Genomic DNA, 14,793 nt, shown 5'->3' with positions numbered 1-14,793 from the left:
ACAGACTGTAGAGACAATTGATTTGAAAAGAAATTAAACAGACTGTAGAGACAATTGATTTGAAAAGAAATTAATCCTGCGTATCACGAATAATGGTTCTGGCTACGCCACTGCCTGATTACCGTTGATTTCATCGTAGAATAAACGGTTCATCCACCTATAATTTATAGGCTCGCTTTTTAATTCGAAGTTCTTTAAAAATTTTTACAAGTGTCTATAAAATTGAACGCTCTAGTTGATTAGTCATGGTTGTATAGTGGCTATCTTTTAGGGGGGATCCTGGGTAGGGTTTTAGCCTAAGAAATTCGATTTTACTATTGTATTGTTCTCTAGATATAATTTATGAATTTATGCAAGACCTTTATTATTGTCTTTGTTACGAACAAAAAATCTTATTCCCCTTACTTTGTGAATGATATCTGAAAAAAGTAAATAAAGATACTTAACTTGGCACAATTTTCAAGACTGACTTTAAACACCTTGTCTTGGGGATGAAGTGACGAGCTAAGAGAATTGTACCTCGCTTAGTCTAAGTAAAATAGCGACACTTTTTATGAGATAACTCGTCGAAGTTTTATATCAATAGTGTGCTAACTATTATTGATGCAAATTTAATTATTTTGGTTCAGCTCCTAGGTAAACATATTGAAGCTAAATAAGAGCAATACCATCATTCGAGTGTTAAAATTTAGTTATCTCTATTGTGGAGTAATTATATGGCTGTTCACAAATCATTTTCACTATCACAAATTTATGGTTTTGGAGAACTTTTATGTCTTTTGAATGAAAATTATTGTTTAATTAATTAATTAATTAAATTATTGTTTTTAACATATGTAATAATATACATGAAAATGTTTCTCGACTGTGATTGGTCGATTTCAGTGCAATTAATCCCGAACAGCAGTGCAAAAATCTGTAACAACAGTGCAAAAATCTGTAACAACAGTGCAAAAATTTGTAACAGACCAATCTGATTGGCTGTCATAAATATATCAGCAAATTTGAGCTACGTTTTGGCGGGAAAAATATAATGCTTGCCCCAAACAAAACAAACCAAGATGGCGACGGAAATCAAGCACGGAAATTTGGATTTTCGCGACTTTTTAACGTTAAAACAATGGTTTCACAACAAAATATTTAAGAAATATAACGTCGCTAAAGGAAATATTCAATATAAGGGAAAGATCGATCAACAAAATGTACATGGGGACAAGAAATACAAGAAATACTCGTGTACTAAGTGTGTTTGTCTTGAACATTTTCATGTATATTATTAACAAGTAATAGTATGGTTTCTCGTGCAATTTGGAAAAAAGCATACACTCGTGAGTTTTCCAAAGACCCAAAATAGCACTCGTCTTTCGGACTCGTGCTATTTTGAGTCTTTGAAAAACTCACTCGTGCATGTTTTTTCCAAATTGCACTCGAAACCATACTATTACCTATACTTATATGAACAAATATAAAGATGTATGCCTATGACAACGAGGAATAAATTATTACTCCGGCGTCAGCGATGGAGTTGAAAATTCGCCTCGGTTTTGTTTTGTTTTTTTTTGTTTTTTTTATTTTTTATTATTTTTCGTCGTCGCAAGTCTGAAATGGCGCGAAATATACTAGTATTTAAAATGTGTATGTGATTGGATTTATGTATGTCCCAGTCTTGTCTCCCAAGAGTTGTGGTGTACAGCTTTGGCTAATTTTCCGATGCGCGATTCGATTTCGCTCGCATGATACGGCAATTCCTCCAAGAAGAACAAATAAACCGTTCTTTTCATGCTTTTCGGTTAAGTTTAGATTGAATTGGGGTAAGAATATATTTAATACATGTAGATTCTGGTCCTATTTTAGTAATATCGCTGCTATTTCGCCGTTTAACAAGATGATGTGGACGTGTATGGGCGCTTTGACTCGTCGTAGTTTGCACAGAATTGAAGATTTAATATAACTATATATTAAAGCGCGAATTCCAAAGGCAAACTGTAAGACAAAGCGAATGTATCATGCCGTTTATTTACATTTTTGAACAATTGAACTTCTATACTTTTTAAAGTACGATGTGCTTCTGAATTTCGCGATCGAACAACATTTAGGTTCGCAAGGCATCTAAATGAATATGAACTGTATTATGTTCAGAAGCTTTATATCGAAGACTGGCACGTGCACGGCACGCCGGAGTTAACGCCAGAACAGGCGTCTTGTTTAATTTAAATTCTTCGAAAACAATTAGATAAAATAGGAAAGAGTGGAAAGATTTTCTCTATAGTACGCATAGCTTTTCAGTTTAGATATCCAGAGATATCAGGGTTTTTTTGTTTTCGTTTCAGAAACGTTCAGAAACATAAGTACATAAATAAGTGTGTTGTGGAGTATAGTTGATGCGTTTGTTGTCAAGCTTGCTGGTCATCCGGGCTTTATGTTCTTTTACCATTCATCTATCTATATATATATATATTTTTTTAGGTGCTAACAAACATACAGTAACGCAGAATTTTATTTCATAATTCACTATACTACTTGCCAATTTAGTGAAACTGTACTTTCCTTCACAATTGATGGTACTTGGGCATTTTGTGTTTTTCCGTACTCTTTCTCCAGGTTTTCTTGCCGCTCTTGCTGTTTAATTATGGTGTCATTCTGCTCAATAATCTTTCTCTGGTTTTGCAGAATCCTTCGCATCATTTCCTCCCCTGCCACGGTGTCATTTGCTGGTCTTGCTTCCATTTTTTTTAAAATTAGTCTTCCCGCTTTTTTGCGCCAAACTAACTTTTGATGGGTTAATGTTTTGTCAAATCTTCAACTAAAACACCTAATAAATCAACTCATATCCCCATTGTCTCAATGTAACCATTCCTGTACTTGAAATCCAGTGAACTCAAATAAGACTGGAGCGCTCACTCTGCCGGAAGTTTGGAGCCAAGATGGCGGACACTGAAGCCTTTCATGTAGGTATGATCCAGGCCTCCACGTAGGTAAATCTCATAGGTAAAATGGCGCCAATTTTTATTTTTACTTTGAAATTTCTGCGCCAGAGACTCATTAATGAGGGAAAGTCCATAGGCGTACGGGCGCAACTTCGTTTGGAGGGGCAAAAAAAAATCGCCCGAATTTTTTAATTATATACGATGTGCCCGGATTTTAACTTTTACCAGATTTTAACAACAAACCTGGCAAAGCGGCGGATGTGCTTTCAAGAAAGTGTAACAAAAATGGCCAAATAGAATACACATATGTGATATATATTACACATGTTACTTTTAAAAATTTTAGCTTTGTAACTCTTTCAGTCTTTCGAATTTTCAGCTCAACTTTGCCCGAATTTTTTAAGTGCAAATGCCCCCCCCCTGCCCCCCATCTCGTACGCCAATGGGCAAGTCAGAGAGTGAGTGAGAGATCTTCCAGTTTCGCCGATATATAGTAAACCACATTTGTTGCATGAAATGCAATAAATTTATATTTTTGTTGGGCTGAAAAGAGACTAGGGGTTTATCGGTGAAAATGGAAGATGTCTCAGGATCATTCTGCAGGATATGAAAATTCCTAAGTAAGATATCCCTAACAGGAGTGCGAGGGGTGTTTGTAAGAAGGTTGAATTAAGATTGTGGAAGTTCACCACTGGAGACCAGTTGATGAACAGTGGATCGAACAATGGATTGGTGATGGGATGTCAAGTCCTCATCAACCCTGCGATAAAAAGAGGTGTCACCAAGTTGTCTGTGGGCTTCATCACGGTATAAATCAGCCCTCCAGACAACCAAGGCACCCCCCTTATCAGCAGGTTTGATGACAATGTCAGTGCCACCACGAAGAGATTTGAGAAACCTCAAATTCCAAAGGGGTAAGGTTTGATTTTCTAAATTTAGGAAGTTGATCTATTTCATGTCGACATTGTCTAATGAAAAGATCTAGGGACCCAAAGGCACCTTCTGGGGGAGACCAGGAGGATTTTTTAGGATTACTCGCCTCAAACACGTCTTTGGTGGAGACGGAGGTCTGATCATATTTGATGCTAAGTTGTTTGATGACGCTGCCACACTGCACCCTGGATATATTGAAACTTATCTATATTTTTCAAGTTTCAACATGTCCCACTCCAAATATCCTACCTTTTGTCCCCATTGACATTGTGGTTGTAATCTTCCTGCGAGAACTTTCAGGGACCATCGTAAGAGGTTCTTTGATCCAGTTAGTAGTACTTGGCAAAATTCTGTATCGGTGGATTCCGATAATGACACGAATGATGAGGTGTTCATGGAAGGCCCTTCCTTGAGCAACATGATTATGATAGTTCTTTATACACTTCCGACTCGGACGAGAATACCGTTAATATTGAAAAACATTTGAACAATGAGATATGGGACGTAGTTTGTACCTGTGATGTTGAAGCGCATTTCCACACAAATGCTGGAGAGGAGTCGTTACCCAAAGTGGAATCAGTGCATGGATGTCTGATCTATTCGTATTGTCGGTCATTAAATCTCCTGTTGGCTCGTTGTTTCGTTATATTGCTGGTATATTTTTGGACTTCCTTCCATATCTCGGATAATGGCATGGAATTTCTTCTGGCTGGATTGAAAAGATGGCTTGAAATTGTTGGCGCCTCTAATCAGTGGATGGCTGGGCTGGCTTAAGCCTTCCCGGATACTTAGTATTATGTCCTATAAATGCCATGCCATGCTTTGTATGAATTTGATAAATGCTACCGTACTTTTGGAACAAATCACGTCTCCAACAAGTGTTCTTTCATTAAATTTCCAAATCATAGGCAACGCTGGCGAAGGCAAACAGTGGTACTCCTCTGTTGAAAGGGTTGACTCTTAAGTGCGGGCGTAAATTTTTTTGTTATAAGAGCATCGTAGAGAGCTTAAGAGTCCTTGTTAATCGTGTGGACTCGCCGCTCACTGTGAGTTATGGCGTCAACGTGAAGTGCGTTCTGTTAGCCAAGTAGTATGCGACGTGTTTGATGGTGGAATTTGTTGAGAATTCCAAGTCTTTAATGGGGTTTCATTCATGGGCAATCCGCGTAATTATGCGTTCATGCTTAATGTTGACTGGATGCAACCGTTCAAGCATACCATATAAAATTATTATTCCCTGGGTGTAATGTATTTAGTCCTGATACTCTAGGACTTGTAAAGGAGTTTGTATGCATTTCATTTAGGACAGATTATCTCAACTGTTTTAGGTTTTAGGGTCAACATGACATATGTGCCAAAATCTGAATCCGGGACGAAAGTCCTGAGAATGACCACACCCAGAAACAGCATAGTCGACATAGCTCTAAATCCTGAATTATCAAAGCTACAGTCTTTCTGAATTGTTTATATGGTTCAGAATGGTTGCTTTTAGGGGTGGTCACTTGAGGGTGGAATTAGCCTAAGTTTCATACTTTACAAGAAAATGAATGTTTTCTATTTTAGGTTAACTGCTAATAATGCAATCCCCCCAGCAATGTTGCCCAGGAGAATTTGTCGTGGAGTTTGCGCGAGACTTTCAAATTATTTTGAATCTTTCGCATTTGAATTTCATTCCCGATAAACGAGGGGTGGTTTTTTACTTTCAAGTAGGACAATGCTTTTAAATTTTGGATAGCTGCTATTATACTATCAATTATTTATCGATGCTGTGAAAAAAATACAGCTGGGATTAAGAGCTGGCATTTATCGTGCAGAAAGGCGACGAGACATGGCAATGGCGACATAATTGATGAAATGTCAAGGGACACAAAAATGAAAAAATATTACATGGCACTACTTCAAAACCCATCGAAAATTGGTGGAATAATTCTTTAGTCCACTTGAATCGTGCTAAAGTACAGTATTTGGATGGTGCTTGCGACGGACGGCGAAAAACGGCGATCAAATTTGCAAAATATGGCTGAACTCGTGTTATCGCGGGGGATAAGTGAAATGAAATATGTCGTATCGCAACAAAAAATTGTTATTTCCTAGGAAATTTATAATAAATATATTAAAATAAGCATGTTACTTTTTTCATCATACGGCAAAAATTTTTAGAAATTAGGGAAAATTAGACTTTGCCAGGTGAATCTGTAATTTTATGCATAATTAGCAGTTGACCTGGAATAGTAAACATTCATTTTCTTGTAAAATATGAAACTTAAACAGGCTAATTTCCCTCTCCAGTGACCACCCCTAAAAGCAACCATTCTGAACCATATAAACGATTCAGAAAGACTGTAGCTTGGATAATTCAGGATTTAGAGCTATGTCGACTATGCCGTTTCTGGGTGTGGTCATTTTCAGGACTTTCGTCCCGGATTCAGATTTTGGCACATATGTTATATGTTTTTTTTTCTTCTTACGCGAGGTAGGAGATCTTTACAAGCTTTTACTAAAGTTCACTAATGTTCTCTTCTTTCTCCGTTCTTCTCTTCTCTTCTGATTATTCGTTCTTTCGGATCTCGTTGTTTTCTGTTCTTGTCTTCTTCGTCAGTTCTGTCGTTGAGCTTCCTAACGTTTCATAAGTTAATCTTTACTCCGTCAGTCCACTAAAGGTTGGGGTGTTGTGCACGCCCTTTTATAGTAACGGTTGAGGGAAACTTGCAGACGTCATCAACCAGAGTGGGCTGATTCTTATCCAACCAATCAGCGTTGTAAGTTAGAAATGTGGGTTGGTCTTAGAAGCTCGTTCCAGCTCTCATATCTTGTTTGTTTAAGGCGTTGTCGCACTAGTCGAGTTGGTCTTCTGCTCAATCGATCATTACTTAAAAATGTTCACAACTTAAAATATTCATCATCAACAACTAGTAAAATATACCAACAATACGTCTGTGAACAATATCTTTTAACTTAAACTATTTTCACTCTTATTTTATCGAATTGAACTTTTGATGACGTAATCTATTACATGCTTGACCGAGCAACATTTTTAACACAATTGATTGACATAAGAACTTGAATGGCCTACAGCACGCACACTTTTTTAAAGAATGCGACCATTTAGATAAGTGAAGACTTAAGACTGTTTATCCAGGTATTAATTCTGAGAGGATTATAAATATTTTCACCTTATTACTTATTTAATCCCACGATATGTCATACATGAAAGGGAAAGGCGATTAATGTTTGCTAATGGCCGAAAATTATATTTACTCAGGCGTCTTGTGGCAAAAATCATTCACTAATCCCTGTCATGCTATTGATATTCCTATTTTTACAGCTATTTTTATATGCATATCTCTAAACACAATAAAGCTTTGCGTAACACATATGCCATGTTGACCGCCATTTCACCCTAAAACAGTTGAGATAATCTGTCCTAAATGAAATGCATACAAACTCCTTTTGAATCTTCCTTGAAGTGAACGGTTTAAATCTGAAAACGTTATTCTTTTTGGCGTAATTCCTGGACCGAGTGAACCAAAATTAAATATTAACTCTTACCTTTCCCCTCTTGTTGACGAACTGCTTATTTTGTGGAATGACGGGGTGAAACTGCGACATCATGGCCCCCCCTTTATTCCAGAAACATCAGTTAAGGCATGTTTATTGTGTGTTGCGTGTGATATACCAGCTAGTCGAAAAGTATGTGGCTTCACGGGACATAATTCTTCTTGTGGTTGTAATAAATGTAACAAAACATTTAATACGAGAAATGCAGGCGATCCTACTGATTACTCTGGTTTCGAAAGGTGCCCGTTAGGAAATAGTTATGAACATCGACGGCAGGTGGAGGATACTCAGAGTAAGACTACCCAGGAGGAACGAAGTCGAACGGAATCAAATTATGGCGTGACGTATTCAGAGCTCCTTAGACTCCCCTACTTTGATTGCATTAAATTCACCGTAATCGATCCAGTGCACAACCTATTTTTTGGCACTGCTATAAGCATGTAATGGAAACATGGCTAGAAGCATCAATAATAACTCCCGCTGACTTGCAAAGAGTGCAAGAAAAGGTTGACGCGGTGCATGTCCCAACTGACATTGGTCGTATCCCCGGCAATCGTATCGTTTGCTGGTTTCACAGCTGACCAGTGGAAGAATTGGGTAACAATATTTTCTCCGTACGCATTATATGACATTCTACCCGAGAAACACTACAGGTGTCGGCTGATTTTCGTTAGGGCTCGTAAATTTATTTTTTCACTCCTTTTGCTCCACTGAGAGATATGGTGTATGCTGACTCCCTTCTGCTGAAATTTTGTGGCGAATATGGGAAATTGTACGGAAAACTACGTGTAACCCCAAACGGGCCAAACATGCGCCTATAACTGGGTTTTGGCTATTTAGTTTCGAACGCTATGATGGGATATTGGGGGATTATTTCACAAATAATTAGTCTGTCGAGCTTCAAATGATGCGGGAGTTTTCAAAGGATCACACTGTCAGCAATTTGGTGTTTCTCGCAAAGTTTAGGATCAATTGCAACCATTAATAGATCATGCTAAGAATCGAAACAATTCGAGCCTGTTAATTGTCAATCATGAGGTGGTATTGAAGTTTCTGAAGTTAGCGGACGGTGTGGTTAAAATTAATGACGAACTGTGGTTTAATGTTTCGAGCTTTCCTTCTGCTGACAGCTGTATTTTTTTCACAGCATCGATAAATAATTACTCGGGCTACCTGTGGTAGCCGAGTCTAGGTTTCGCGATTATTATTATTATTATTATTTTTTTTGTGTCGCAGGCTTAGTCTTCCGCGCGGATAGTCGCGTATTTACAGACAATACAGTGTATCAATATAGCTCAGTTTCAGTGCAGTGTATTTATTGAGCCCGAGTTAACGCCTGCCGGGCGTCTTGTTGATAATACAATAGCAGCTATTCAAAATTTAAAAGCATTTGTCTCACTTGAAAGTAAAAAACCACCCCTCGTTTATCGGGAATGAAATTCAAGTACGAAAGATTCAAAATCATTTGAAAGTCTCGCGCAAACTCCGGGACTAGCCCTCGTGGAGAGCATTCCGGGGGACGAAAATTCCAGCCTACATTTGTTCACAACCACAATCAGTAAACAACCCGAGTAAAATTTGTCCGCTTTTGCTGTTAATATTTCTCATAACAAAATTAACAAGTCTCCACGTTTAAATTGCATTTTCTTGCTTTCACAAAGCTAAAAAAATAAACCAGAAATGTATTCGTGAAAATATCCCCCCCTGCAATGTTGCCCACGAGCGTCGTGGAGTTTGCGCGAGACTTTCAATTTGTTTTGAATCTTTTGCATTTTGAATATTCCTTGTTTTATTGCATTTTTTCCAATATTTTAGATCAAAATACTGTCAATTTTTGTAAATATGAGTCCACAGTCTTGTTCAAAGTCAGTAATAGCGGTCAATAATTTCTGGATACTATTGCTATTTCTCTGTTTAACAACCCCACGCAAGCTCCACGCAAGTTAACTACGTGATTAGTTAATCATCCGACTAACTACGTTTTGTGCAACGCAGTTGAGTCGTGTAGTTAACTAATTATAGTTAACGATTTAACTACAGTGCGTGATTAGCGCTAATCATAGTTAAACTTAACTACGTTTTTATAGAACCGGCCCCAGACCTCGACGAAGCGTAAGCGCGCGTGGAAATTAAAAACACGAATTACAAAACTATGACAAAAAATAAAAAAGCTAACATTTCGGACGTTACAAAATTTTAAAATACAATGTTTTTAAAAATGAATACATACAATTTTTTACAACCTTACCTGACATTGTTAACTGACATAAAACTAATATAAATAGATTTGGTTAAATCAAATCAATATCTGTGTGTATATTATCAATATGTAACAATAAACTTTTCTTTCACTATTAGCATGATATGATTCGGGTCTAAGACTTATCATTCCTGATTAACGAGCAAATAGCGTTTTATATTTATCATAGTTTGTTCCAACCTTACATTTGTAATAATTACCTTTAGATGCATATCTAGTGTTATAACAGTGTACATGCATTAGATACTACTGACTCTATAAGTATATCAGGGGGATCAAAGTCTTTGTTACTTATTTGATTAAGGCCTGATTCACACTAGCTCCTAAGAATCGGGGATCTATGTATTATTGCCGATAGGCGAAGCAATTTGGACACCAGTGACCTCAGACAATGGGAATCATAGATTCTTAGGACAAGCGTGAACCAGGCTTAACAAACGATCCAACTTGCAGTTTTAATAAATGATCGAAGTGAGATAGTCTTGTCATATTATTTTAGCTTTTTTTTGCTGTCTACAAATCAATCTCAATTTCCACAATCAATGATGACATAAACGGAAGTTCCATATTAAGGGTCGCTTATAGCCGACGTCTTATCAGGAAGTTTTGTAAGTACTTGCAAAAAATGGCTGAATTAATTAACAAAGCTATAGTTGTTGTTATTCTATATACTTCCGTAAAAGCTGCTTTCCACTTGTTCTTCTAGATTTTTATTTTTTTATATCAGTTTAGACCAATAAATGCTTACTAAAACGGGAGGAAAACTTAGTTCTTTAATTTACTCTTAAATTTATAGTTTTTTCGAAGATAATATATATGTGGATTTAGACTTACGTGCATGCGTATGAAGAACGCCTAAAAAGCGTATAGTTTCAATTTGTCGTAATTGCTGTGAACAAATTGATGAATGTGATGTACGTAACCGATGTCGATTCAAATCAATTCAATTTTAATCACCACTGTTTCGGCAAAATTTTACAACTATAGGTGGAAATATATTGAAAAATACACACATTTATTATTATCAGGTTGGACTAGGTTATTAGTGAACGGTAACCGGAAGAGCAAGAGCTTTCGAGCTGGTTGTCATAAAGTTTAACTAATATAAGTGGATTGAGCTAAAACAGGTCAAATTTCTGTGTGTGGAGATAAATGAGAATAAATTTTTCCTTCACTATTAGCATGTCATTCAGGTCTAAGACTTATTATTCCTGATTGACGAGAAAATACCCTTTATAGTTATTTTTAAAACTATTAAGGGAAAGCGATTTAACTAAGGTCAGATTGTATGCTTTCGCATATCCAAGAAGCAAAGAGCCTAAATGTATATTTACCATAGTTTGTTTTAACTTTAGTCTTAGATTTGCAATAATTACCTTTTAGAAGCGTGTCTAGTGTTATAAAAGTGGACATCAGATACTTGTTCTAGAAGAATATCAGGGGGTCTTTGTTTCTTATTTGATTAACATACGATCCAAATTGATCCAAGTGAGATATATATAGTCTTGTCACTACTTTAGCTTTGTTTTGCTGTATGCAAATCAGTCCAGTTTCAATAAGCGATGATAAGCGACACGTAAACGGAAATTCCATATATCAAGGGCCACTTGGCCACAATGTTTCATCAGGAAGTTTTGTAAGTACTTCCAAAAAATTGCTTAATTAATTAAAGCTATAGTTGTGGGTATTCTACTGTATATACTTTCATAAAGGCTGAAGGCTGCTTTCCACTTGTACTTCTAGATTTTTATTCTTTGACATCTAGATCAATATAAATGCATAGTAAAGCGGGCAGAAATTCCCATTCACTCACCTAGTTTATTCGAAGATAACATATGTGTTGATTTAGACATTTAGGTGCGTGTAGGTATAACATATGCATGTATTGATATATGTGTTGACTTAGACATTTAGGTGCGTAGGTGCGTATATAAAAAACGGTTAAAAAGCCTACTTTCCGTTTGTGATATGTAAGCAATGTGATGTAACCGATGTGAGATAGTCTTGTGATTATTTTGTTTTGCTGTATGCAAATAACCTTGCATGCATGGTCTTAGATTTTTAATGATTACCTTTTGGAAGCATATCTAATGTTATAAAAGGGGACATCAGATACTGCATGCATGGCTTTAGAAGAATATCAGAGGGATCAGAGTCTTTGTTTCTTATTTGATTAAAAAACGATCCAACTTGCAGTTTTAATAAATGATCCAAGTGAGATAGTCTTGTCACTATAGCTTTGTTTTGCTGTATGCAAATCAGTCCAGTTTCCATAAGCGATGATAAGCTACACGTTAACGGAAATTCCATATATTAAGGGCCACTTGGCCACAATGTTTCATTAAAAAGTTTTGTAAGTACTTCCAAAAAATTGCTTAATTAATTAAAGCTATAGTTGTGGGTATTCTACTGTATATATTGCTCTCATAAAGGCTGAAGACTGCTTTCCACTTATCCTTCTAGATTTTTATTCTTTGACATCTAGATCAATAAATGCATAGTAAGGCAGGCAGAAATATCCATTTACTCACCTAGTTTATTCGAAGATAACGAATATATATATATATATATATATATATATATATATATATATATATATATATAATATATATATATATATATATATATAATATATATATATATATATATATATATATATTATATATATATTATATATTATATATATATAATATATATATATACAACAAAACTTTTTAGATTTTGCTAAATCTATCTCAGATTGACAATTTCCCAAATCCGTTATTCCTACCTCACGCGGGTTTAAGTTAGCAGCCCTTAATGTGAGAAGCATAGTAAATCACATTGATGAGCTGCGAGTTTTGCTTGCTACTAGCCCAATCGATGTTCTAGCAATTAACGAGACATGGCTTAATTCTACAATAAGCGATAACGATGTTTACATACCTGGATATGAAATTATACGTCGGGACAGAGCATGTAGTAGTGCCGATGGAAAAACGTATGGAGGTGTTTGCTTTTATGTGCGCTCCTGCGTAAATTTTATACTTCGCAAGGACCTGTTTATCGATGACTTGGAAAATTTATGTATTCAAATTCAAAAACCAAATTCTAAGCCCTTTCTCGTTACAACATGGTATAGACCACCTAATTCGAATACTGATAAATTTAATCATTTCGAAACGTTTATTGATATGCTTGACGCAGAAAATGTCGAGTATTACCTATTGGGCGACCTAAATTGTGACCTTGGATCGCCTACTTTAGATTGCAATTCGAGATCTTTAATTGGCATCACTGAACTCTATGGTTTACATCAATTAATAAATGAACCAACTCGAATTACCGAAACTTCATCAACTATGATCGATCATATTTTTACCAATACACCAGATAATATTGTTTCCTCTGGTGTTTCTCATGTCGGTATCAGTGATCATAGCTTAATTTACGCATTCCGTAAGCTTTCTATCAGTCCACGCAACAAAGGCCATTCTACAATAAGTTATAGAAAACTTAAAAATTTCAACTCTGAATATTTTCGACGAGATATTTCTTTACAGAATTGGGACGTGATAAGGATTTTAATAATCCGAATGATATGTGGCGTATATGGAAAACGACCTTTAACAACGTAGTGGAAAAGCATGCCCCTTTACGAACTAGGCGAGTAAGATCTTCTAAGGCGCCGTGGATCACGCCTGAATTAAAAAGGCAAATGCATGAAAGAGATGTTTTGAAAATAAAAGCTATTCGATCCAAAGATATTTGTGATTGGACTGTTTTTAAGAAAGCTCGAAATTCTGTAAACAATGAAATTAAACTTGTTAAGAAAACCTATTATATGAACGCTTTTCATGAAAACGAGAATAATGTTAAAAAAACTTGGGGTATCATCAATGAATTGACCTCAAGAAAACAGATGAGTTCACGAGTAAATGAAATCAAAATAAACGGGGTTTCTATTACTGACCCCTCGGACCTATCTGAGACGTTTAATACTCATTTTGCTACTATTGGACCTAAGCTTAAGGAAAAAATACCTGACGAAGAAAACAATCGCTCGTATTTAGAATATCTTACTTGCCACAATAGTAACAATAATATAGAGTTTAAGTCAATAACCCCATCATCAGTTTATTCGCTTCTTAACAAACTTTGTAAGTCCAAAGCAATTGGGCTAGACAAAATATCTGCCAAGCTTCTTCGTCATTGTCCTGACTTGCTTTCGGAATCCCTTGCCGTAATTTTTAACTGCTCTATCATTACCGGTATCTTTCCTGAAGAATGGAAATGCTCAAAAGTCATTCCATTATTCAAACAGGGCGAGCGTAGAGACTTAAATAATTATCGCCCAATTTCGATAATACCGGTTGTGGCGAAAGTTTTCGAACGAATTATTTATGATCAAATTTACGGTTTTCTTACTGAGAACAATTTACTATGTAATAGCCAGTCTGGATTTCGACGTTTGCATTCAACTGTTACTGCACTTCTAGAATCTACTAATAGCTGGGCCTACAATATTGACCAAGGACTGGTCAATGCTGTCGTTTTCCTAGATCTTAAGAAAGCCTTTGATACAGTTGACCATGGAATTTTGTTGTCAAAACTGTCAGCATATGGTCTTGGGGGTGCTGTGGCTAACTGGTTTAGGTCTTATTTAAGTAACCGCAGTCAAAAATGTTATGTCAATGGCCATCTTTCTACCAACCGTACGTTACTTTGTGGTATTCCACAGGGAACTATTTTGGGACCATTGCTATTTTTATTGTATATAAATGACTTGCCAAATTGTCTTGAGCACTCCCAAGCACGAATGTATGCAGACGACACCAATTTAACATTTGCAAGCAATAAAATTGAAGATATAGATTATTACTTTAATCAAGATCTTGAAAATGTTAATAAATGGCTTATCGCCAATAGGCTTACATTGAATCAATCCAAAACTGAATTTATGCTAATTGGCTCACGACAAAGAATAGCTACTTTCCAATCAGACCCATGTTTTAAAATAGACGGAATTCCTATAGACAAGGTTTCACATACAAAATCTCTAGGAGTTCACCTTGATGAAAATCTATCTTGGAATATACAGATCAAGGAATTAACAAAAAAAATTGCTTCTGGTAT

The sequence above is a fragment of the Dendronephthya gigantea genome, unplaced genomic scaffold (genome assembly GCF_004324835.1).
Source record: "Dendronephthya gigantea isolate DGI-Jeju-01 unplaced genomic scaffold, DenGig_1.0 000007F, whole genome shotgun sequence".
In the NCBI taxonomy this organism is placed as follows: domain Eukaryota; kingdom Metazoa; phylum Cnidaria; class Anthozoa; order Malacalcyonacea; family Nephtheidae; genus Dendronephthya; species Dendronephthya gigantea.
The sequence above is the reverse complement of the archived record's forward strand: the minus strand, read 5'-3'. Positions refer to the sequence as shown.